Source organism: Parambassis ranga, chromosome 22, assembly GCF_900634625.1.
Source record: "Parambassis ranga chromosome 22, fParRan2.1, whole genome shotgun sequence".
NCBI lineage: Eukaryota > Metazoa > Chordata > Actinopteri > Ambassidae > Parambassis > Parambassis ranga.
In genome coordinates, this window is record NC_041042.1 from 2,936,085 (window position 1) to 2,961,106 (window position 25,022).

The following is a 25,022-nucleotide window of genomic DNA, read 5'->3' on the forward strand; positions in this document are numbered from 1 at the left end:
TTGTTTGGTAAATCTTCTGACAGAACTATCAGGGGACCACACTTTTGTTACTGTATATTGTTGTTCCCTATTAGCTAACTGTGCCTCCCCGAACACTTTTTAACCAGGATGACTTGGTGTCTGCTGGGGCTCCTTCTGCTCAGCTGTCTCGCTTTTCACAGCTACTAATAATGCAGCTCTCTCCTCCCTAACAGAGCTGCAGAAACACAGTATTCTTCCTATAGACACACACACACACACACACACACACACACCAAAACAAAACATGGCCTTATAAGTAGAAATAAACCCATGAATTAAATTTGCATCAGCACCACTTTGGACAACAATTGAGTCCTCCAAAAAATGATGTGAGGCTCGTCTCTGCTGCAGCATCGATTCAACAAAACATGATGAAACTTAAAGCAGAACCAAGAGAAGAATTCTACAGCCGTGACGCAAAATACTAATGTTCTTCCTGGATTCCTTCAGTGACCGATCCATCCTGAAAAAAGTCAATATCACTCTGCAGCTATTTCAAAAATAAAAAACACAAGATTCAATTCAGCCATTTTTTCCAAGTCTTCTAAAAAGTGACTGTACAACTTTTTATCCAGAAAAGAAGCGACTTTAGCACCCTTTGATATGGAGATCACACTTCTGCAGAAGACATTTATGTTTTGCAAGATAATAATAGATTTTACACTCAGCTCCCACAGAGTGAATGATATGATGGGGGGGGTGAAATGATTACTGGATTCTGTATTTGAAAAGACAAAAGCTCAAGACTTCAATCAGCGCCTCTAAAAAGTCCAAAGTGGATGTTATGATAGAGAGGCAGCTTTCATGTGAACACAAAGGAGAGGAGAGGAAATTAGCATGCGACAGACGCAGCAGAGAATTTAACTATTTTAAAGTAGAGAGCAACTAAGCATTGGAATCTTTTTCAACAGTTTCTTCCACCATCTGGAAGTTTCTCCCTAAAACATTTCTGTAAGGTTTAGCTGAACTTTTGACTTCTCCTCTCTTGGTGTGATATTTTTTTCACCTTTAAACACTGCCACTCTGAATCTACCTTCAAGCAGAATGAGGGCCCCTGTGGGACTGCAAGAGGTGAAGCCTCGTTCATCCTGAATGTTGCTGGATGTTGATCATTGCAACCGGATCAACACCAAATCTTCTCAATGAAACCCAAACTAATCTGAATCTTAGGCCTCTTGCCTCTCTCCTGACTGAATGGTTGTCTGCATGTTGCCCTGCGATGGACTGGTGACCTGTCCAGGGTGTTCCCCGCCTCTCACCTGTAGTTAGCTGGGATAGGTTCCAGCCCCCTGTGACCCTGCTCTGCAGGACAAAGCGGGTTAGTAGATGATGATGGATGGACTTGCTGGCTTACAAGTATCAGCTGCAGCTGTCAGGCGACTCTATAAAGAGTCTAATCCTGATTAGGAAGAAGAGCAACCTGCACAGCTGAAGTTTAAAAAAGAGGTCGCTAGCTTACCTATACTTATGACAATAGGAAGACTGTAGGGATGTCCCGATCCGATCACGTGATTTCAGACTCGATCGGAATCGGACATTACCTCCCGATTAGGACTCGGATATATATTTATCAGGGCTGTCAAAGTTAATGCCTTCTATGCAAGGTGGCTCTGTGTCTTGTAGTGTAGGGGTATGACAGCTGCTTTTGGCGCGAGAGGTCCTGGGTTCGAGACTTCGATGCGTGTGTGAAATCTCAGTGTGGTGGTAGTGTGACACACACACACACACACGTTTTGCTGCAATGAGTGCCTTTATAGAGAGTCCTGAAAGTGTCGGATCGGGACTCGGTATCGGCCGATACTCAAAATCAAATGACTCAGACTTAGACTCGAGGGCAAAAAAACCTGATCGGGACATCCCTAGAAGACTGTGCCCAGAAAATTCTGACTGCTGAACTACTACTAGCAGATCTCCAAATAACATGGATTACCATCATGATAATCTGCATAATAATTCCAATTTATTTACCATTTCATCTGTGTGGCCTTACTACCCGTACACTGGCCATGACCAAGTCGTCCGTCCTTAATAATGGTCATATCAGAGGGCACAGCTGACAGCATGGTGAAGCACTCCCGCCCTGCCAGCTGCACCCTGCCGTGCGGTGCCAACAAGCAAGAGGCGGGTGTTGTACAAGATGGCAATGATCCTGACTGCAGAACAACTGGTTGTCAGCAAGGCATCCTGTTATCCCGTGCTCTCATTCTCATTACGTTATCCCTGTCTTTAGTTGTAATAATGTGCTGCTCACACACACAAAGCAGAACAGGTGTTTACATCTCTTATTTGTCTGTGTTGAGATGAACAAAAAAGGGTTTAATAACTGTTGTCGAGCACAGTGTTGATAGGAAAATACACTTAAAATGCTGCCAGCTTGTGGGTTAAATGCTCAGTTGGGATGATGTCTTGAATTGTATTTTTTTTTTCTACAGGAAATCTACAGACTTGATGAAAGGAGCCCAGTGTCAGTCCAGATGTAATTGTTGCCAATTTTCTCAGTTAGAGAACAATCTGGGCAAACAAGGCCATTTTCACTGCAAGTCTGCACACAAGAGTTCCACATCAAATGTAAAGTACAGAAAGCTCTACTGGGGCTAAAGTCAATAGTGAATTGACATTTACTTTCCCTTTGTTTGAGCAATAATTACATTTAATCGAGTCCAAATTATACGTATTTCTTTCCTCACTGGATTCTTAAAGCAATCTTGGGCCTGCTGGGAGATCACATCAGCGCCCACCCCAGTGGTTCCTAGGTCCACACAGTGACACATGCCTGAAGCACCGCTACAGGGAGGAGGCCCAGGAGAGATTCAATCCAAGCTCCCACATCACTTCAAATGGCTCCACTTGCTCTCCAGGAGCAGTGCTAACATCTGAACATCTGACTGAAAGTGAAATCTCACCTCATGATATGTCAACGACAGCCTGAAATCAGGTGTTTTGATGTTTTAGGTTAAAAAAAACCAACATCAGTGCTAGGCTGAAGATGCAAACACCACATTTAAAACAGGAAATGTCTAAATGTGTCACTGAAAACAAAGCCAAAGTGCCAGAAACTGCAGCTCCTCAAGTGGCCACTTGAGGCTACCTCCAAAATTGAGTCACTTTCATATTAAAATGTCCAATTTTACAGCAACTTTATGGTTTTGAAATATGCATAACTCAGGACAGGATGAGATTTGTAGCATCTCAGGTTTTTAGATGTCATCCTCTGGCTTTAGCTCTATTCATACTGCACCTCTCTCCACTTGATTAGCAGGAGTTGCATGGACCAAGATGCTGCCACGGCTTTCTTCTTATGAATCAATGTGACTATCAGAATACTTGTTGATCACAAGAGCCTCAAATGAACCCTGAAAATACGAGGAAATGCATCTAAACTCAGGAGGAGCAAGAGCGAGAGGATCGGTAACTGCATCATACCTCCACTTCTAAATTTTCCAAATCATCATTTGTGGACAAAGCCAAAGAGATCCAAAAAGATGACCTGACCAAAGCAAAGTTCACTGTGAGGCCACGGAGAGACAAACACAGACTCACTCTGACTCTGTGATGCTATTAGTCTCAAAGTTTGGAAGATAATCCATAAGCAGGAAAACAGTGCATGCTCCCTGCTGGTCTTGTTTTTCTTCCACCTTACGATGCTTCCCTATTGTAACAATTGTTCCCACTGGCATTTGGCACATTTTGCAGCAGTGCCTTGTTTTCTGGCAACAGAGTTTTTCCATATTTCTTTAATGATATTTTTATTCTCTTCCATTGTTCTCCTGTCACGGTTCTCCAGAGACAAGGTGCTATAAAGTCTGATTGCAGTTCAGAAAAAAACTACCAAAAACTTGTGGGTTTAAGCTGCAACACTCTCACTTTTTAAACACCACATTGCCATGCTGTCCTTCTTTTCTCCTTTTCTACACACACAGAACATTTGTACAGTGTCTGGTTACTCATCATTCTGCTTCGTTTCGAATATCAGCACTTAAAAAAAGGCACAGATCAGAGCTCTCCTCACCTCTTCCAGCTGGCTGAAAAAGAAAACTAGCGAGTTACACTCGACAACAGAAAATTTGTGTTGATTTATTTGCATCATTTGAATGAGGGCACGCTCTGACTCAAACGTCTGCAGGCAGAGAAATAATCTCATTGTTTGAGTTCATCCTGGATGGGCAGAGCTGCGGAAACAAAAGCTCCCAGGTGGAAGTCTTAAAGGTAGGGTAGGAGATTTTGAGAACTGAGTGAGAGTCAGCCAGATTTCTAAAGTAAACACACGCCCCTTTCTCTCGGAGCTCACCCTGAAGCCACGCCTCCCAATCACATGGACGCGCATTACCTGAAGACGAGCTGCGGTCTGTGACTTCGGCCATCGTGCATGTACCTCTCAGGTGCGCGCAGAGCAGGAAGAGAGTGACAACCAGCCAATACTCTGCGCAGGGTCCACCCGGAGGATTGGCTGATGTTTTTAGCGTTTTATAGCTTCCACAGATGATTCATATTCTTCATTTTAATGCAAAACTGCCAAAATAATTGGTTGCTATCGGATTGTAAAGAGAAGTTACACTAATGTAACAAAAGGTGCACCAGAATGAAATCTCCTACCCGACCTTAGATTTAAATTCATCATATCCTTGTCATGTGAGGTCATCAGGCTAGTTATCAAAGATTACCTTGGCAGCTCACGGCTCTGAACGTGGCTCACCTTCTCATGAAAGTGCAGATACACTAATTAGCTTAACAGATGAAATACTGGCTTTGGCCATTTGCCTCTTAAATGTGGATTAGCCAGAGGAAATGTCTTAAATGCAGAAATACATGAGAAATTAAAGAGGAATAAAAATGAATATTGGAATTAAAGTGAAACATACGTTTAGCTGCAGCAACACACACAATTTGACCCAGCTGAGCACGGACATGCATAAATAAGGCAATGAACATGATCAACCTGACTGAAAAAGCACATTTATGAGCAGCTGTGTCATCTTTGTGTGTACTGTAACAGTATTTCAAACACTGTTTAAAATGTCAGAGGCACTCCCACACATAGGGAGGCAGCGTAGTAAATACCCTGACCCAATAAACCCTGAGCAGCACTGGGCAGCGTGCTGGAGGTGGATGTTTCCTCCATCAGCACCAACACTGTTCAGGCTCTGTCCGTGGTGCTGAAACTACAACACACAAAAGCTTCCAGCCAAAAACTGCTGCACGTTTCCTCACTAATATAACCTCACAAAAAAATACAATCATCCAAACTCATCAGCGAGGAAGTCATTTAGTCACGGGTAGGGTTGGGCGATATTGGCAAAAAAATTAATCACGATTAGCCGATAACGATTAATTTGACGATTAATTGATGACAGTTGCACTTACATGTTTTTGACTCTAAATTGGCACAGTGTTCTAGCATGATACCGACAAATCATCAGTCAAGTTAACTACTTCATTCTAACAGGTTAAGCTGGTGATTAGGCACCAACCAGCCATGGAAATATGTATTGATAATATTGAGGCACAAACTGCTTCAAAATAATAATGAAGCAAACATTTAAAGTAACTTTGTCCTTCAAATGTTTTTATCTTAAGGTCACAAAGCATGTCAACATTAAAATTAAACAGACAAATAGACAAACAAAGTTCAGAAAAGTCACATCAGTGATTATTTCAAGTTAAAAAATGTGTCTGCGCAAATGAACCTGTGACTGAATATGTCCCACACTAGAGCATGTTTTCACTCAGACTGTAGAACAGCAGCAGAAAAAACAAACAAATAAACAAACCGGACAATTTCACATTCAAATGTGTGTCTGTGCAAATCAACCTACGTTACGTTCTTCCAGCGCTTCGTTTGGTCGTAAGGAGCACAATGACTAAACGTACCTCGGCTGAGTGGAATTCTTTCCAATATCTGCTGGAGGAGACTTCGCTGTTGTAATGTTTCCTATCTTGCTGTGGAGTCCGTAAATAAAGATCGGAGTTTATTCATTTGATACGAGCAAAAATTCAGTTACTATAGCAACAACCAACGCTCCACGCTTCACCTAATGCATGTCGCGGCACTATATACAGCTGTAGTGTAGTGTTGTGTCCTCGTTGCGCTTTCTTCGTGCTCGGGCTTATGGTGACAGACGTTGAACTTATGTTAGAAACGTGCTGCTCCGCATTATTTAACTGAACACCACTGCCTTCCACCATTATTGTTATTGTGGGCTCACATGTGCGCGGGTGATGGTGAGACTACGCCGCGCACAAAAATGCGTCATCATGACGAGGCACTAATCGCCGTAATCGATAAGTGGCAAATATTAATCGATTACAGTTTTTCTGACGATTAATTGCACACGATACGATTTTGCACAAGCCTAGTCACGGGGTACTTCCTATCTTCCTGTCCAGCCTCAGTCAAAGAAGCCCTGGTGTGTAACCAGAGATGATGATATGGAAGAGACAAACCACTGAAAGAACACTAAACAGGACAAGCAGGACATTATGCGCTCTGTGACACGCGGCCTGCCGCCTCCAGCATTAAAACAGCTTACTACACATCATGAATTGGCATTTCCATTGATATTATAGACATCATCCAACTCAAACGTTTCTGAAGAGCTGTTTAGAGTCTCTGTAGGCCATGTTGGCAGCATCACAGTCTGCCTAAACACCACAACACAGGCAAGGGCGAGTGCTACATCAGGCCCATTATAATGCGTAAACCCATACAGTTGTTGGACATTTTCACCAGAATACACATCACACCATCTTGGCTGTTTTTTTAAATGGGTGAAACTAGCAGCAGAATCAGCTGATGTGGTAAAAACACAATAATTGCCTACCACAAAATGCACCACCTAGTATTAGCTTATTCATCAGCCACATGCTCGTGTGTTTGTTTTACTATAAGTGCCCCACCATGTCTCGGTTGACTGCAGTGGTTACCATACATTTCCAGGTCAATTTTGACACATATATTAACCCTTATGCACTGTTCGGGACATTTTTGTCCTCTGAGAGTAATGTTTCTGTTTATTTTGGCCATAACTTTGTCTATATGTGAGAAAATTGAATCATTTTTGCTGAATAAGCTTAATTTTACATACATTGTGTTATATGATTCTAAAATTTTTCATAGGTCAATAATACACTGGCACAGGCCTGCAGGTAAAGGGTTAATAGGGTCACCAGGTTGTTAACTGTAAAAATCACTAATTTTACCTCCTACCAACAGGGTAAACCACCAACAATCAAGAATGCATGATTATGTGCCATGGCTGTGCAGTCAAAAATGTGGTTATAATTAAGTCTATGGGACAAAAATGTCCACGGACAACACGTAAGGGAGAACAAATAAAAATCCAGTGTCAATGTTAAATTAAAGTCAATGTTGTTACTAATGTTTGACATGACCAAGACTGTAATAAAGGTTAAAAATCCAGTCCACATTCACCTTTACTATTAAAAATGAGCCATTTTGTGTGTTTGTTTTCCATTTATCGGCACCACCCCTTATGAAATTGGTGATTAAAGGGTTAAAATCCTGGGGGAAAATGATTTTTTTTGCTACTTTTGATCAGAACTGAAGTTAATAAAAAGGTCTATGCAAAAAAAAAAAAAATGAAAAAAATATTTTTCTGATATATTTTTAAAAACGTTAAAGTTAGAGGACGTTTTTGTCCCGAACAACACAAAAGGGTAGTGTTTGCGAACGTTGCACAAGGGTTAAAAACACAACAGAACAGCTGCAACAGAACTAAGCTTGCCAACTCTGTTTGGAAGGCTGGAGTGACTGGCTACATGCTGACTGACATGTCAGTAACTGCAGGGATTAGTAGTGCAGAAAATCTCAGGAGGTCTTTTTGGTGTAATTATCGTCCAGATTGGGAGCACTTGTTGTGTAACACAGCATTAGTATCACTGACAGAGAAATAAAGATCATTTTCAATAACAACTAAAGTATAAGACCATTCTCACAAGCAATGATTCACATTTGAAGTGTTCACATAACAGGACTACTAAGTACAACACACTTGCTAACATGGAAGCGCCAAACTAAATATATAATATATAATAACGATAAGCGGCCTGTCTGTGACGCAATATCCCCGTGAAAACCACAAACACGCAGCGCGGGAGCAGCGCTGCTCGCCAATATGGCCGCCGTCTTTTTTTAAAACTCCAACTAAAGTGCTCAAAACTCCGACAAAATGCATCTACACTGCTCCTTCTACTAAAACTTAGCTTTAACGATCGACGCTGATCATCTTTATCAGTTACTGACCTGTTAAATACAGAGAGCGCTCCGTCTGTTGTACATCATCACATATGAGGCGTACCTGAGCCGTACCTGAGTCCGCCCACCCCCTCATCCCCCAGGAAACAACCCTGCGCACAACAGTTCCGGTCCCAACGTGGTTCCACATAGGTGGCGCTCACGTTTAACGTGATAGTCACATTATATTTCGGAGTCTTTCAGCTGTTTATTTAATTAAAATTAAAAAAAAATGCGTTAATAAATAAATAAAATAAATATATAATAATATGTTAGAGGCTTGATTCCTGCACCCAGTGTGTGTTTTAATGATTCCACCAGGAAATAAAAGTATTTATAATAAGCGCCTCTTCTATTCATGGAGATACAGGGTGCAAAAGGGTGCATGTGTCTGTGTGACTGCTGCCAGTGTCGTTGTCCTTGTTTAGCCTCCTGTCCGGGTCAGATGAGGTGATTGGACGAGGACAGAGCAGGCTGTGAACGCATCACTGACCTCCAATTATAACTTTAACAAAGAGCTCTTCAAATGTACGTTTGAACCTGCGGGGTGGAAGGTCAGCAGACAATTAGAACTGCACAGAACAGTGAGCGAAAAAACTTTGCTACGAGTGCAAAGCTAACCTTGAAACAAATGTTATTCTTTGTTCAGTGAGACGGATTGAAGCCTTCATGACGGCGGCGTCGTTACCCAGTTATCGCTTCTGTTCTGCAGATGACCTCACTGGCCAAGAATCTACTCTGCGTTAATTACTGATTGTGGATGCATGCTAATTAACAATGTCGCTCCAAAAAAATAAATAAATAAAAACAGACGATGCTTTGATGTGAGCGCTTGGCAAAGCTCTGTGGTCACACGCTCCTTGGGAGATGACCTATGATGAGCGAGGAGGTGAGTTGATGTTTCATTATGTAAGGCAGCAGATTAAAAAGATGCTCCGATGGGCTTTGGTGTCCCCTAATCTGAGCTAGAAGAGCGTTATGTTCCTCTATGAGAGGAAATGATCAAACCCTCTCCTCACAACTGCCTTCTGCTCAGGCACGCTTTCAGAGCCGCAACATTCTGCATGAGCAAACCGTCGATTTAAAATCTCACAGCAGCATCCACTGAGTCTGCTGTCTGTCTGTGTTCTCCTGTGAGTGGAGGGCATCACGGCCTCCATGCGGTCCTTGTCACTTGGAGGGGAGTGGGTCTGTGGTCATGAGTTTGGAGCCAGAGGCAAGTTTTTAATGAGGAAGAGGGACACTAACAGGGGTAGGCTGACCTGGTACAAGCCGTCCAGCATGTTGGCTTATTGTTCTTTAGGTACACACAACCATAGATCCTGCATCCCCACACACACACACAGACACACACACAATAACACCACACGAGCCCGGCAGAGACACATCAAGTCGGACACACGTGACTAGCTGGGCTCTCTTTGTGTCAGGAGCAATTTAAAGTGTCCGCTGTGGACCGGCCAGGTCACACACAGAGAGGCTCCTCCATGTCCATGTTCACTCTGCACCAAACACCTCAGCAGTGAACATAAAATAATCATTCTCATTCTATCAGCATTTCTGGTGCAGATTGCAGCATTAAAACGTTAATAATCCTGTTACAGCTCCCCTCCTCTCGCCTGGTTACGCAGCACTGATATGATTAAGCTGATTAATTAATGACAAAATCAAATATATTAACTATTCAACATGGCGGTTGGAATAAATAATTAGTTGCTGTAGCAACAGTGTCAAACATTTTAGCGGTTTTAGCTTCGCAGAAGAGAAGAGAAGAGAAATTTATGATAAATTTGTATTTAATTTTAACGAGGTGGTGAAAAATTGAAGAGAAATGTTGGATGCAGTAAAATATTGGATAATAAAAAAGAATGAAAACCACCAAACAGCCTCTGTGCTACCTAAATAAGTCCTTTATTGTTATTTTTCTACCAGTGAAATTAGATTTATTGTGATATTTCCAAGCCTGCTCCACTGACAAGTTGACAAGTGTCAAGTTAAAAAGCTAGTTGTGACCCAACCTGAACTTAAATCTACTTAATTAAAGAAGTGAAGTGTCTTCCTGTGGTTAAAAACATGTGACAGCTTTTAAACATGTTGCCACACAACAAGCAGCATCTTCTGTGGAGCAGCTGCAGAGCCACGCTCTCTGTGAAAGTCAAAGCAGCGCTAACGACGAGGCTGTTGTGACACATGGGGACCTCTCTTCTCTGGATCTGATAATGATGAAGCTCTGTCAGGCGAGGTGACAGCTCCCCCGGACTGAACGGCGCGCTCTAACTGCTCACCAGCCGTGGCAGAAAGCGATCTGCGTTCATTCACTCGGCACGCAGGAGAGGAAGTGGAAGTGAGCTCTCATTTGCTTGGAGAGGATGTGGGTGGAGGCGCAGAGATGCTGCTGCTGCTGAAGCCAGGCAGAGCAGAGCGGAGCCCACAGAACCACCTTTACTGTACTCTGAGCTTCAGATGAGTTTTCTTTCCCAAAGTTATGATGAATTACTTTTAATTAACAGTGAAAAAAGTCTTATTAAAGTTTCACTGTACAACAAGAATTGATCTTTTTTCATATGTGGGCCTATTTTTTCCAATAAGTGTATTCTATAGTAATTTACACTACTGTCTACTCCGTCCTATATATGTACTATAAACAGCCTTTTTCAATTTATATTAACCCTAATATTTAAATATTTGTCACATTCTACATAGAACAATGGTTCTCCGGCTCCCTCTAGTGGTACGCGGTGGAATATTTTTATTGATCGATTAAAATATGAAAATCTCTGAACCATGAGATGACTGAAAGGCAACTTAAAATAATATCCTTTCATAAATGTTTTCACACATCACATTACTAACCTAATGACCTAATAACCAAACAGTAGCGCTGCGTGCAAACGTCAAATATTAGCTGCAACAGCTACCAGTTTAGCTGCCGTGGCTCCAGAGGGGAACGAAAAGGACAAAATATGTGGATCAGGAGAAGGATATTGAGAAGATCCACCAAATCCTCCTCACAGCATCATACTGCCACCACCATGTCTGACTGTATGAAGCCTGTTCTTTGGGTTCTACGCCTCTCCTTTCTTGTCTCCACATGAAGACAACATCTGTGTGAGCACAGAGCTCTAGTTTAGCTTCATCTGACCAAAGGACTTCCAGCCTGTGTGCTCTGTCTCCAGGTGGTCTCTAGCAGACTTCAGTCTTGTTGAAGGAGGCAGGACTGTGCAGGACTCCAGACTTTTGGGGATATTCAGCACATAATCACTTTGTCATGAAGCATTTTCTAATCTTTGCATTTGCTGCTTTCTCTCATGAATGGTGTATTTCTGCAGGAGGCAACACTTTGGTTTGCAGGTGTCTCTCTTGAAAACGTTGCAGTGAAATTCATACAAAGTGGAAAGAAGTGTCTCTTTGGCATCAATGTTGCTCTGACTCAGGAATAAAGTTTGTTTCTCTAACTTTGAAATGAACACTTGATGAAGGACGACATGTGCATTAATGAGTTTTATTGTGAGTGTCACCATCAGCCACTTGCTGCTGGAGAGCTGCCTTCGCTCTTAAAGCTACGCTTTTGTCAGGTTTAGTCGGTGGTCCTCTTGAAGCAAAGTGTTGCTTTGTTCACCTTGGCAGCACTTTTAATCAAGTGATTACCACCTGCTCTTTGATTACACATTAACAAGCCTTTTGTTTTTCACATTAATGTGCGCATTAAAGGGGCCCGGCTCAACCACTCAGGTGTGCTTTTAAGTCTGATGAGAGGTCTGTCTGGGGTAGAACTGAGGGCAGCGTCGTCGGGTCTGACACCCAGCACCCAGAGGCTGTGGTCCGGATGATAACAGCACTTTTCTCTTTGCAAACATCAGCGCAGATTGGATGAACGGGAAAAGAGAAAACAACCTGTTATTTGCAGGTGGAGGAGCCAAAAAGAAAAAGTAAAAATCCAAGCTGGATTCAGAGAGGAGAGTCTGAGTTTAACCCTGAGATGCAGAAGGACAAACCACATGGACCGTTTTCATCTTCACCCCAGCTGTGACCTAAACCTCATCAGAGTCAAACCTCAAAGAGTCGGATTCCCTTCTGTTTAAACAGCAGCGATGGCCTTCTGTGCTGCACACAGGGATGAAAGTTTGATTATCTTTTCTATTGTGAATGCGGCTTTAGTCTGTGTGTATGCAGATGCCTCAAGGAAGCGACGCATGAGCCTGGTTTTATGAGATCCCATCTGCATGCAGAGCGGCCCTGCCATTACCAAGAAAAGACAAAAAAATCTGAACTAGACATGTTCAACCTGTGCTTCTTTTTGTTAGACGTTCACACAGAAGGGCGGCAGTCTAACAACGCACAAATAATAAAGAAATTCATTATGAATCTGGACGCTGTTCCTAATAAAGATCATAAAGATCCTGCACGATTATTATTTATTTATTTAGTTATCTTCCATACAAAAGCTTTGTGAAACGCCTCCTGGAGGGCACAGCAACATCACATTCTCACGCTGATGCTAAAAGGCCAACTCTTTCCACTTTTTCCTGCTATTTGACATGCAGTTCTACACACAGCCACAAGAGGGTGCACATTACATCATAACAGGTCATTTAAATGGCCTTTAAATGTTACGGCTTGTGTGCAATTTAAAACTAAGTGGGAAGAAGATTTAAAGGAAAGAATCTCAGATGCAACCTGGCAGAAAATTATTCATAGGATTTACACATCATCAATATGTCAACGGCACACTGTCATTCAATTTAAGATCATAGATTGCACTGGTCAAAGGTCAAGTTATCCAAGATCAGACCAGATGTGCACCCAATATGCGACAGATGTAAGCGAGATCCTGCAGACTTATTCCACATGTTTTGGGACTGTCCTGAACTATTTAATTTCTGGCATTCAATCTTCGAAGCCTTTTCTAAGATGTTGAATATTTCAATTAATCCTTCCCCGATGATTGCACTTTTTGGGGTTCTGCCACAGAATACGAACATTAGTAGACAGCAGGGCAACATGTTAGCCTTCTGTACGCTTTTAGTGTTTGACTCAGGCGTTTTTTTTACCTGAGTGTTTCTATTTTTGCTTTCATTTTAATGTTAATTTTATTTACTGTAAACCAGCTTCCCATATGGCTGTTTTTGTTTGATTTTGTAACCTGGAAAATGCAAATAAACAGACCTTGAACAAAAAAAAAATGTTACGGCTTGTGAGAATAAGCTTTGTTTATCAAGGAAAGTGTTTAAATGTATATTGTATTCCACGGCTCTTAGACGCTGAAAACTTAGATCTGCTCCCTGCCGAGGATCGCCTGAAGGCTTCATATTTGATCACGGAGTGGAAATAAATGAGGATTAGCTACTTACTAATACACTTTAGACTGTGCTGCACCATTAGGAGAAGACATGTGTGCACGTGTGTTTATAGACAAAAGCTATAGACATGCTGATGAGGTCAGGCTGACAAACACACCCAGTTATCATCTAATATCCTCATTCTGTGCTCTAAACCTGCAGCAACGAGTCGATCAATGGACATTTTTCACATCTAGTCGATCTGTTACGGCTTAAAATCAGCCCGCACGAGTTGTGTCCGTTTACTTTTGATCACTCTGTATTCGCACAGTCTCTCCATGAACTTTTTGTTCTTTGTAAAGTAAATCAGCAGCTCCCAACATTAGCCCGTTCAGCGTGACAAATGTTCTCCATTTGTTGCAGGAAATACACGAAGAACAGCTTATCTTCAGCAAAACATTTTCTGCAGCAAACTTTCTGGAAAAAAGGAGGAGACCAAACACAGCTTTGCACATAATAACGCCTTGTTCTGGTTTTGTTGTTGTTGTTGTTTTTATCCCTGCTGCTAAGGATGCTCGAACCTTTGCTCCAAAGGAAAATAACTGATTTAATGCACTCAATTTAAAAAAAGAGTTAGTAGGGAAGTCTGATAAAATGCTCCCAAAAGACTTTGCAGAAATAAGCTCTTAAATGTGCTCTGTGCTTATTTGTTTATTTATTTATTTCCCCTTCCTCCTCCTCCTCCTCCTCCTCCTCCTCCTCCTCCTCCTCCTCCTCCTCTCGGATGTTGACCTGGATAAAACTGAAAGTTAATATTTTTACTATGAAGCTTCGCCATGGGCTGATTCAAAGGAGTCCCAGGGGCTGAAAAAATGGGATGTTATATAATGCAGGGATTTGATGTAAGTGGGCAAAAGAAACTTTGGTGAAACCATGTGTGTGTGTGTGTGTGTGTGTGTGTGTGTGTGTGTGTGTGAGTGTGTTTAAAACGACACATGCGTTCAGCTCCTACATGTTTCTATATGATGTAATGCCGCTGTAAGAAGAGACGCACTGTGGGGTAATTATACATATTGACACGTTTGAGGAGTCTCAGTGATGGAGGATACGATTCCACATGATTGATTGATTGATTTTTTTTTTGTCATGACATCCTTTAAATCCACATATATTTTTTTTTTGCAGATTCCGATTTGCTTTCATGAGCCGACTTGTTTTTTGTGAAGTTCTTTTAAACATGTACAGCTGCTCTATTCTTTCATTTATAGAAGCAGTATCCATTGATTCTTTTCTTCTCACTGAGGGCGGTCAGTGTGTTTTACATATTGAGAAACATTAGCATTCATTCAGTCAACTTGTACAACACTCACTTTTCTTCAAGCTTTGTTTTTGCAGCAAACCAGCGAGGACATATCTGCCTGTCTGTACATGTTTTAGCCATTCATCAGTTGTTATCACTCCCATAGATTTGGCTGACAGCCCCCTCCTCCTCAGCTGGGATCATACTACAGATCTCTATATGTATAAACATTCTAAACCCAGCCTGTTTTCACTGGTAAAAACATAATACCAGGTTCCTGTAGGCATATGTGTGTGTGTATGTCTATGGCTGCATCTCCATGGCAACAGCAGAAGGTAAAATGTGTTTGTTATAAATTTTAGACAGACCATGATAACACCTAACACACAACTGTGAGAGGAAAACAAAACTTAACAGCAGGTGAAAGGAAAACAGCTCGTGTAGTTACTGGGACATGAACCTCAGACGCCGCTAACCCGCCTCCCAAAACCGACCTTCGAGGCCATATGATGGGATGATAAGAGCCTTAAAGTGAGAGCCCCTGTCTGTTGCCATCTAAGGAAGAGAAGGTTTGAAACTAAACTGTACAGCTAACAGGGTTAGCAGGACTTTGTGACACCAACCAACACAGGCTATCTTTCATGCTAACACCGCAGATAATACAGAACAATAGAAAACTTCAACGACAATATGGCACCCTGCAGTCTGCCAGCAGCTTTCTGAGCAGAATAAATGGAACCTGAACCGCTGCCTGAAAACTCTGCATGCAGACATTTGAGAAGGCGATCATATGATCAATCATAAAACTGATTATGTAACTTGATTATGTAAATACTTGCTGGAAAGTGTTAGAGTTTTCTCTCTGAGGGTCAATGTGTAAAATAAATAAATAAATACATTTCACATACAAATGATGATCGAAGCCAGCTCTTCTCAACAGCTAACACAAATGTCTCTGCATGTAGACAACAATACAGAAAAAAAACTCAGCTGAGAGTTTTCATCAAACAGCAGCAGGCAGCCTTGACACAACAGAGAGATAATGTAACAAAAGACGAGAAGAGGAATCACAAAAGGAGCGATGGATTTTTTTCAAGGTGAGAACGAACAACGAGGCGACGTGAACATCAAGTTTCTGCCAGTTTTACGATGATTTGTGAAGCTGCTGAATATTTTGGCATTTATTGAATTTGTTTGTGCAGGAAACGGTTAACGATACTCAGTGAGCAGTGATCAGTTTCACCCCTGAGAGGAAAAGCTCAAAATAAAAAGTGATGAATGTGATGTAGGGAGACTCCATTGACCATAGCCTGGAGCAAAACAGGCTTTTCCAGCAGTGAGCGGGAAGCAAAACTGGCATCACTTACCATCCCTGAAAGAGGCAGCGAATAAAACCGGCCCGCTTAGAATGCACGGACGTTCAATATCAACAATCATTCTGCCGTTTAGAATCCTTTTCCAATATGGACTCATAAATACCGACATTGTCACCCTCCCTCTCTCTCCTTGACACAAAGCAATATCGACTGTGAGCTATCGACCCCGACTGGTCCCAAATCTGAAGCAGGAGACAGACTTGCGCTCCTGTCAAAGCAATTAAAAGTCCGGCGAGACCTTCAAAGGTTTGTCTTTACGGTGGGGAAGTATTGATACAAACACCAGAAAAGGAAAAAGTTCATTAAAAGATGCAGCCAGACAGTCGGCGTAAAGGGCACAAACACAGCGACAGCCCCCTGAAGAGCTCCATAACTTTTCAGGCCTCTGAAGTTCAACACAGAGGAAGTGTGCTGTGTGAAGTCAAACAGTCCTCAAGATATGTCCACTGTCTCCTGAGACACTGAGTCTCTGCTTCGATGTTGGAGTCATTGTAATAACACACAGAGGAATAGTTTGAATGTTTCAATCAGCTGATGCCTCAGACGGACCCGCGGCGGCCGTGAGCAGGGCGCTCCGGAGCAACTTTCCATTGTGTATTGATCTGTGTTGTCCCTGTGAGAGGGGCTCATGGGAGCCAGGTGCTCATTAATCAGGCTGACAGTCAGAGTGACACGTGGGGCTGAGGCAGCAGCACAGCAGCGCCGGGCCGACACCACGAACACCTTTTCTTCTTCTGTCCCCCCGTCTTCATTCTCCCAGGAGGCTGCGGGGCCGAGGCTGGAAGTGGGAGATGCCAGCACATACTGCAGAACTGCAGCTCGCCTCCCTCTTCCCTCCACACACTCTTTGATATAACCAGTGTTTAGGCTTCAGTTAGGATCACAAACTTGACAAGATTAGAAAGAGATGAAATGAGACATTTACTGAACAAAACAAACGACGCCCCGCGCATGTAGATACAGCCGGAGCAGCACAGCTGACTAACAGACAGGTTTATAAAATAACTTTAAACAAGTGCTGTAGTTTATTAAATGATTTAACTTAGGAGGAGGAGGAGCAGAAGAAGAAGAAGCATCAGAGAAGACAGAGGAGCAGGGAGAGAAAGAAAAGGAGGAGGAGAAGAAGAAAGAGGAATGAGAGAGAAAATACAGAAAAGGTGAAAGGAAGAGGAAGAAGAAGCAGAAAAAGAGAAGAGGATGAGGAGGAAGTGAAAGGGAGGGAGAAGAAGAAGGAAGAGAAAAACAAAGAAGGTGTAGAGCAAGAGGGAAAAGAAGGAGGAGGAGGAGAAGAGGAAGAAAGAGAAGCAGCTGAAAAAGAACATGTGCAGAAAAATAGAAGAAGATAGAGAAGGAGGAGGTAAGAGGAATGAAGGAAAAAGAAGAAGGTGAAGGTGGAGAGGAGAGGATGAGGAGATGAGCAGGTGAATGAAGAAGTAAAAGAAGAAGGGGAGGAGAAGAAAAGCAAAACAAATTTGAAGAATTTAAGAAGAGGAAGAGCTGAGGGTCGGCTGAGCATGAAGGGAAGATAAGAGGGAGCCGCTCCGACCACCTCCAGCTGCCACACTGACAGAAATTCAACTGGACTGAACATTTCTGGATCTCATCTCAGATTCTTCAAAACTGACTGATAGCTTTCTGACGTCTGCTGACTGAGGGAGAAGAAGATAAAGTTTAACTGCAGAGCAAACCGAACTCAAGTCGACAGAAAAAAAAAAAAAGCTCTGAGAGCAGCTGGACTCAGCCGGAGAGGCAGACCAGACACTTAAAACCGTGCAACGGCTGCAACTCATTCCTGCCTTAATAAACATCATTAGCATGTTAGCTGCGTGAGGAAACCCATTCCATGCATGTAGTTCAGATGACCATCACACTCAGGACCCGGACCGTTTACGGCCTGCTTATGGCTGGAGAACCTGCGCGGCAGGTGAGGACAAGGCTGAATGTTTCCCCACTGATGTCCAAGATGGAGACGGTTGCTAGGAGACGCACGCACCCTAATTGCATTCTTTCTTATCATCCTTGACTCCACATACACACACACACTGCACTGTTCACTCTGTGTTGTTCTTTTTACCTCCCTGGTGATGCACTTTGTGATAAACCTGCTTGTTAAAAGCACTTTATAAATAGATTGGACTTGACTCCGTCACGAGAGTCACCGACATGCAGGAACATTGTTGGCTCATCTCCAGAGGAAAGTTTGGAAACCGGCCACGTGCTCTCTGAAAGCCTGAGAGGCAGCAGCAGCAGCAGCACCACTGTTTGAGACCCAAGCAGCACCGCGGGTCACGGCGGCGAGAGGTAAATATAAGCAAGAGATTGAGGGCTAAAGCGTTTGTCACTTGTCACAAACTTTGATGCACACTGTGATGAATAAAGGATGAAGCTAAGTGGCCTTCTTATGGACTGTGACGCACCAGCTCAGGCAGCAAAACAAAAAGTGGAGCGCAGACACTTGGGTGTAGCAAAATAAATAAAATAATACGATGAATAAAGTATCTGCGAGGCCAGAGAGGTGGAGCAGGCATGGACGCATCAGGACTGAGGTGTAAATAAAGAATGGTTAAATGAACATGGGGATGGATCTCTACTGAGGTTGGTCCTGTTGAACCCTACCAAGATAATTAGAGATAGAATATTCACAGGAAAACATGGTTTCCTGCTGTGTTAATTATGTTTATCTTGCTGGCATAATTACTTTTAATATCACTTGGTTTGAACACACACACACACACACACACACACACACAGTCATATAAAGCTTTTCTTTACATAGCACCACAGAGGTGTGTGTGTGTGTGTGTTGATAATCTCCTGAGAGTAAAGTCATTATGAAGAACCGCGGTTCTGCTTGTTTATTTCTACACAGCGTCGTCCTGCATGCAGAGAACGATGTCTAAAACAGGCTGTTTTCTTTGTGCGTGCTTATTGATGCCCTGTCATGTTTCATTCTCCGTCTGTTTACAATACGACAATAAAGACGACCGTGTTCAGCCACGGCATCCGGTGCATCATGATCCAGTGAGTCACAATCTGTGAGAATCAGACAAATCTTAGCCTGCAGAAACGTACAGATTGAATGCATCAGAAGGCACGGCGACGGCTTTGTTTGGTGATTCAGGCCATGACCTGAGTGTACGACTCACTGCGAATACACACAGTCTGGTAGGAAGGAGAGTCACTGCAGGGTAGGGTTGGTCCAGGAATGGAAGACATTGTTTGTTTACAGCCCAAAAACTATATGATATAAAAATATAGATCTACACACACCTTAAAAATGGACTATCAATCCCTGGTATCATCTGTCCTGGCCTAACAACAAGGTGGAGGTCCTCAAATCTGAGAATCCATTCTCACCACAAACCTCTCTGACTGCCACAGATGATTCAGTCCAATTATAAATAAGACTTGTATCCAGGATCTTCCATCATCCACTCTGAAGCTCTGACACTTTCTCTGTTTCTCTGATGGTGTGGTCGCTTTCAATCTGCCTGCTTTGGAGTGCGTCCTTAGAAACTCTGCTCAGAATAACCATCTGGTGCTCCATCACCACATCGCCATGTTGGTCCGTGAGGAGCAACGTTCTTGGAAACCTGTGGCAGGGCCTCACCTGAACGCTGCTTCAAGGAACATAGACCTGTTGTAGACAGAAGTTAACATCAATGCCACTACCACCCAGAAAGAAACGCTGCTCTTTCATTTCACAGGACGTGATTTGTGTCTTGAAAAGTCTCCGATATATGAAAATGTATGATGGAAAGTGATGGAATATAATATATTTGAGACTTCATGTTTCGTGTGTTTAAATATAAATGATCTTCACACACAGAAGATGTGGAAAACATCAGTAATACACCTATACATCAGTCTGACAATGGCAGCGGGCCTAAAGCTTTGTGCCTATTTATAAGAGGTGTGACGTCACCTTCGTATTCTGCCACATCTGAAAAAAACACTTTTTCCCAAATGGTCTAAAACATCTAAATCCTCTTTCAAATGTCTTTTTTCTTTGCCAGCAAAATGTTGGCTTCTCCAGCAGCTCCCGAAATAAAATACTGTACAGATTAAAGGCTGCTGCAGAGAGAAGCGTCACTCCTGCAGAAACATTTACAGCCTGTAAATCTCGCAGCGCTCATCCATACTGAAGAAGGCCGGAAACCGTCTGACGTCTTCTTAACCCTAGCACGCCACGCGGATGTAAACACGGACTCGCTGTTTATGTGAATTTCACATCACCCGTTAGCGTTGAGGAAAAATGCCACTGTGAGGGGGCCCCACATGCCAACAGGCCCCAGGTCCCTGGTGCCTTCTATCAGGACAAACCCTTATCAGTCCAGCACAAACAGCTCTGTCGAGTAAACATGTTTACAAACTTATGATCGCTGATGAAATAATTCCTCACTGCTGGTAAACATGTTTTCTCACCTAAGACACTTCGCTCTCCTCCTCTTCCTCCTCCTCTTCCTCTCTGTAAACACGTCTGGGTCACTTCTCCGTAAATAAAGATTTATGTGACACTGACCCCGATACTCGCCTGGAAGCGTGGCCCCGGTATTATATCAACATGCCGTCAGATTGTGTCCTCATCATAGTTAGGGTGGGAGAAAAAAAGCACTCTGCTCTCTTCAAAACTGGGAGTGCCACACTTGACCTTGTCCGTTCCAATTACAGCCGCCCTGCAGCCACCATCACGCAGCGCGTCTATTGTCATTGGCTTGACCATAATGTGCACGGTGCTAACCTGCAGCCACACTGCAGGGAGGTCAGGCGTACGGAATACATACAGTCACACAAACCAAGGCGCTCTCATCTCATCTCACAGAAGCATTTAGACCCTTGATGATGATGATGATGATGATGATGATGATGTGTTCAGGGTGGCTCAGTGATGAGCTTTTAGAATCCTTGGTTTGGGGAACACAGTAAGGTCCTGGCAGCTCCAACAGATCCAGAAGGATCCACACTTGCAAACACCACAGCTCCCTGCTAGAACACTTACAACCTTTCAATCCCCCAATCCCAGCTCCAGCCTTCACCTGTGGTCATTTGACACAGTCCAAACTGAGTGTCCTCTGTAGAGTGTCTGGATTTGGTCTTTGTAGCTGAAGTGGTGGAGGAATCCTAAAAGGACCTCAGGTTAGACCACACTGAGTGCCATTTCAGTCTCTGTGGGAGGCTCCAATTTTCGCCACTTTAGCAGAGTCCACAGTCCACCTAAACTCCAAATACGGGCACAGAGGGGGAGCACCAGTGAAGCTCGGCCCTGGAGGGCGCTGTGTGGGGTAGATTCAGAGCTCACTGATCTGGCCACTAACACATTATAGGTTTAAAAGATGGCTGCAGTGCTGCCTTGAATGTTTTCCTCCTTCATTCCAAGGAGTGACATCATTAATTAACTTAACCCAATCACAGGAAGCGTCTCCATGTTAATGCGCCGCCATTATCAAAGCTCAATAACCAAAAAATGAGCGGGCAATAAAGCAGAGAGGAGGGCAGGGAGCCATGCTTTTTATGTCATTCTGCTGGACTTTGAAGCTCACACTGATCTGCAGCTGCTGTTAGAAATGGGGGCATCATGGCAGCCCGGGGGCTTTCAGACGCTGACCGTGTAATCGCAATGTTCACAGTTCGAGTCTGTCAGGTGACCTTTGCTGCACGCCATATCCACTCTCTCTCTCTCTCTCTCGTTTTACTGTACACCCTGTCAGCAGCAACTCCTCGGGCATCATGTGAAACATTTCCTTACAAGCAACATACCATCAGAGAGCGAACCAGGAGGAGAGGCTGCACAAACCCCGTCTGTGGTCACACTATCTGTTATCGGTATCACGCCAGGAATCAAGAGGTGTGCCGGGCCGCAGGAAATGACAGCCAAAGGCTCTAAGCTCCTGCAGAGGGTCCGGGTTCATGGCTTTTTCTTTTTTTTTGTGGTTTAAGCTGCTCTGTTCCTGTGGGCACCGTTTATCAGAGAGCCAATTCTGATTGTGTAAAAAAGAGCCAATTAGGGAAGAATCCAGGTCATTAAATGGTTAAACGCTGCATAAAGGTTTTATAAACTGAGCACCACAGAACCTGTATAAATCTATAATCACATATTTTATATGCAGGTGACATTAAGATGAATGAAGGATTTAACAGCATAATGAACCAGCAGATAATCATCATGTGACCATGCGGGGCCCTAAAGAGGACTGAGAGGACTGAGGTTCACCCTCCAGCGTCGAGGTGCAGCGGCACCAACACACAGCTCAGGGTAAGTAAATATCCATCATTCGTGATGATGTCTTCACTTGCCTGGATTTTACTTGAATGTTTATTAATGTTTAGAATTTATTAGGTTTTATTTTTATTTTACTCTTACTACTTCACCTTATTTTATATTTCTAACCTGTTTTTTTTTTTAGTATACATGGAACACCTGGAATGAAAGCAGTTCCCCCCTGGGATCAATAAAGTATTTCTGATTCTGATTCAGATTCTGATATCTGTCACATAGGTATTGTGTTTTTCTTTAATGTATTCCTGCTAACAGGAGGGTGAACAGACACAGAACAAACCAGCCCTGACAAGCAGCTACATGCTAATTCTAATCAAAACAGGCTTTTCTCTGAGTTGGATGAATAACATCATTACCAGCAACACATCAGAGGTCTTCTGTCATATACACTATTTAAAATGTGCTTTTTAAAAAATATGAGGCAGTAACTTCACTCTTTTCCAAACCACCAGGACAAAATGGGAATATGCATAATTCAGATTCAGATTCATTCTTTCATTAATATAACACAAGTTAGTTAATATTTCATAGTTTAAAAGTCTAAAACATATACAATGTTATTTTAATGTCATTTATTTTATGTTATTAGAGATGGATTTTGTAGCATAAACATCAAATTGTATTGTCCCTGGATCTGTCTCATTATCTCTGTTGGCTTATCAATCATCTCTGAACCTCACTGAAGTGATCTGCAAATGATTGATTGACTGAACATATCCCGACTTACAGCAGAACCTGTGCACTTCTTCAGGGAGACAGGCTGGGCTCTGCTGACAGACATACACTCATCTGCGCATATTAACCAACACGTAGGAGCTAATTATTAAAAACAAGATAATGATCTAACGTGGCGTCGTTCTTTTAATGGAAAATTACGCTCATTGTGATAATGACACATTGTTCTGCTCTGCATTAGTGGAGCACAGTGTGTCCTCAGCTGTTAACAGAATCCACACATCGAACTTCATCACCTGAAGTTCTGCAGCATCGGTCACACTTTCACGGCCTTCCTTTCAGGAGAACACATCACCATGATGGAAGGAGCCTTTTGAGTTTTAATTAAGGCGTATGGGAAACTTAAAAAAGGTCATCACACGCTCTCATCCAATCACACGCCTTTCAGACTGAAAAAGGTGAAAACACTGCTGCCACTTTGACAAACTCACTTCTTCAGTCTGCATTTCAATTAAATGTCTGCGCTTCGGTGGGCAAATGCATGTAATTAATTAGCTTTGAGTGAATACAAATGCAATGAATAATAATAATTAGCTGCAGGAGAGATCAAACGTCTGAGCGACACCTTCCTTATCTCAGCCGGCCGGGCGGGACGATACGATCAATCCAGCTTCTGGTCTGGAAATTCCCAGAAGCATCAAAAGATCATTTTAATTCTGCTGCAGACTAATTCTGTTCAAGTGTTTTCACCTTTACTCGTGCAGGAGGAGGAGGTTTCTGGGCAGACATCCTCTTTTTTTTTATCAATACACTGCTTTATATACAAATGGCTGTAAATTCAGAGCGGTGAGAGGCTTTTACTGTTGGCCATGGTGCAGCGCTGGCTCCCAGGAACCATGAAAATAGTTTTTGCAGCAGAAGGAAGCATTAATTATTGAAAACAGACATATTTTCTGCCTTTTAAAATACTGCTGAGCGTTTTCTAAAACTGAATACAGTTCCAAGGAAGTCAGCAGAATAACTGGAACCTCCGACTCATCCCGACTTTTCAGGCCATGAGATGAATGGGTGTATTTGGATGTCAGGTTGTAATCGTGTCTGCCGTATCAGACGTTCGGCGGCTCGAGAAGAAAAGTGACGGCTCAATCTGCGGTGCACTCCGACACCATCAGCCTCATCTTGGCGTGCATTGTCAGGAGTTAAAGATAAAAGACAGGAATGATTCCAGGATGCAGCTGACATTAAAAAAAGAAGGAGGAAATGTGGATAAACCCAACATTTCTCATACAAACCCGGACAGTTCTGCTGGATTTATGGTGTTATGTGCTGCGTCGGGCAGATCTTCACATGTGCGTTTGACAAATAAAATATGCCCTCTCATTCTGCTCAGGTCTCTGCACCACTAGCTGATGTGATTTACAGTAATACATGTCGGACCTCCCTGCCATGTCATCACTCAGTGCCAGACAAATCCAGAAGAGCAGAGGGGATGTAAAACACAATTACAATGAATTTTTAACTCCTCGAGTGGTCTCGAGGCTTTGGCCAGATCTCTGCATTAGCCAGACAATCACACAGCTACACCATGTTACATGGTGTCACCACACAGGAAGTCTAAAGGGGGACAGCGGGGACTAAAGTAGAAGACAGACAGAGAAAGGACAAAAAGCTGCTGGGATGCTGCTGCAGGTGGAGAGCTCACCCTGTACAGACATGGAAGGAAGAACAGACCCAGCTCTGCACAGCTGAGCAGGATTCAATTGTTAAAGGTTCCTCCTCCTTTCCTCTCCGCCTGAGAGCTCCACAGCTTAAACATCAAGTGCTGCGAGGGGCTCAGGCTCTC

At 43.0% G+C, this 25,022-nt stretch overlaps 1 long non-coding RNA gene across 1 annotated transcript; it reads right to left on the reverse strand.

The window, feature by feature from the left end:
• Positions 1–1,310: 1,310 nt before the first annotated feature.
• LOC114427002 (uncharacterized) lies at positions 1,311–18,122 on the reverse strand. Its single transcript, XR_003669416.1, has 4 exons — positions 18,112–18,122; positions 16,066–16,069; positions 2,709–2,714; positions 1,311–1,362 (listed from the first exon to the last, which is right to left on the reverse strand). It is a non-coding gene; the product is annotated as an uncharacterized LOC114427002 (long non-coding RNA).
• Between the last annotated feature and the right edge of the window lie 6,900 nt (positions 18,123–25,022).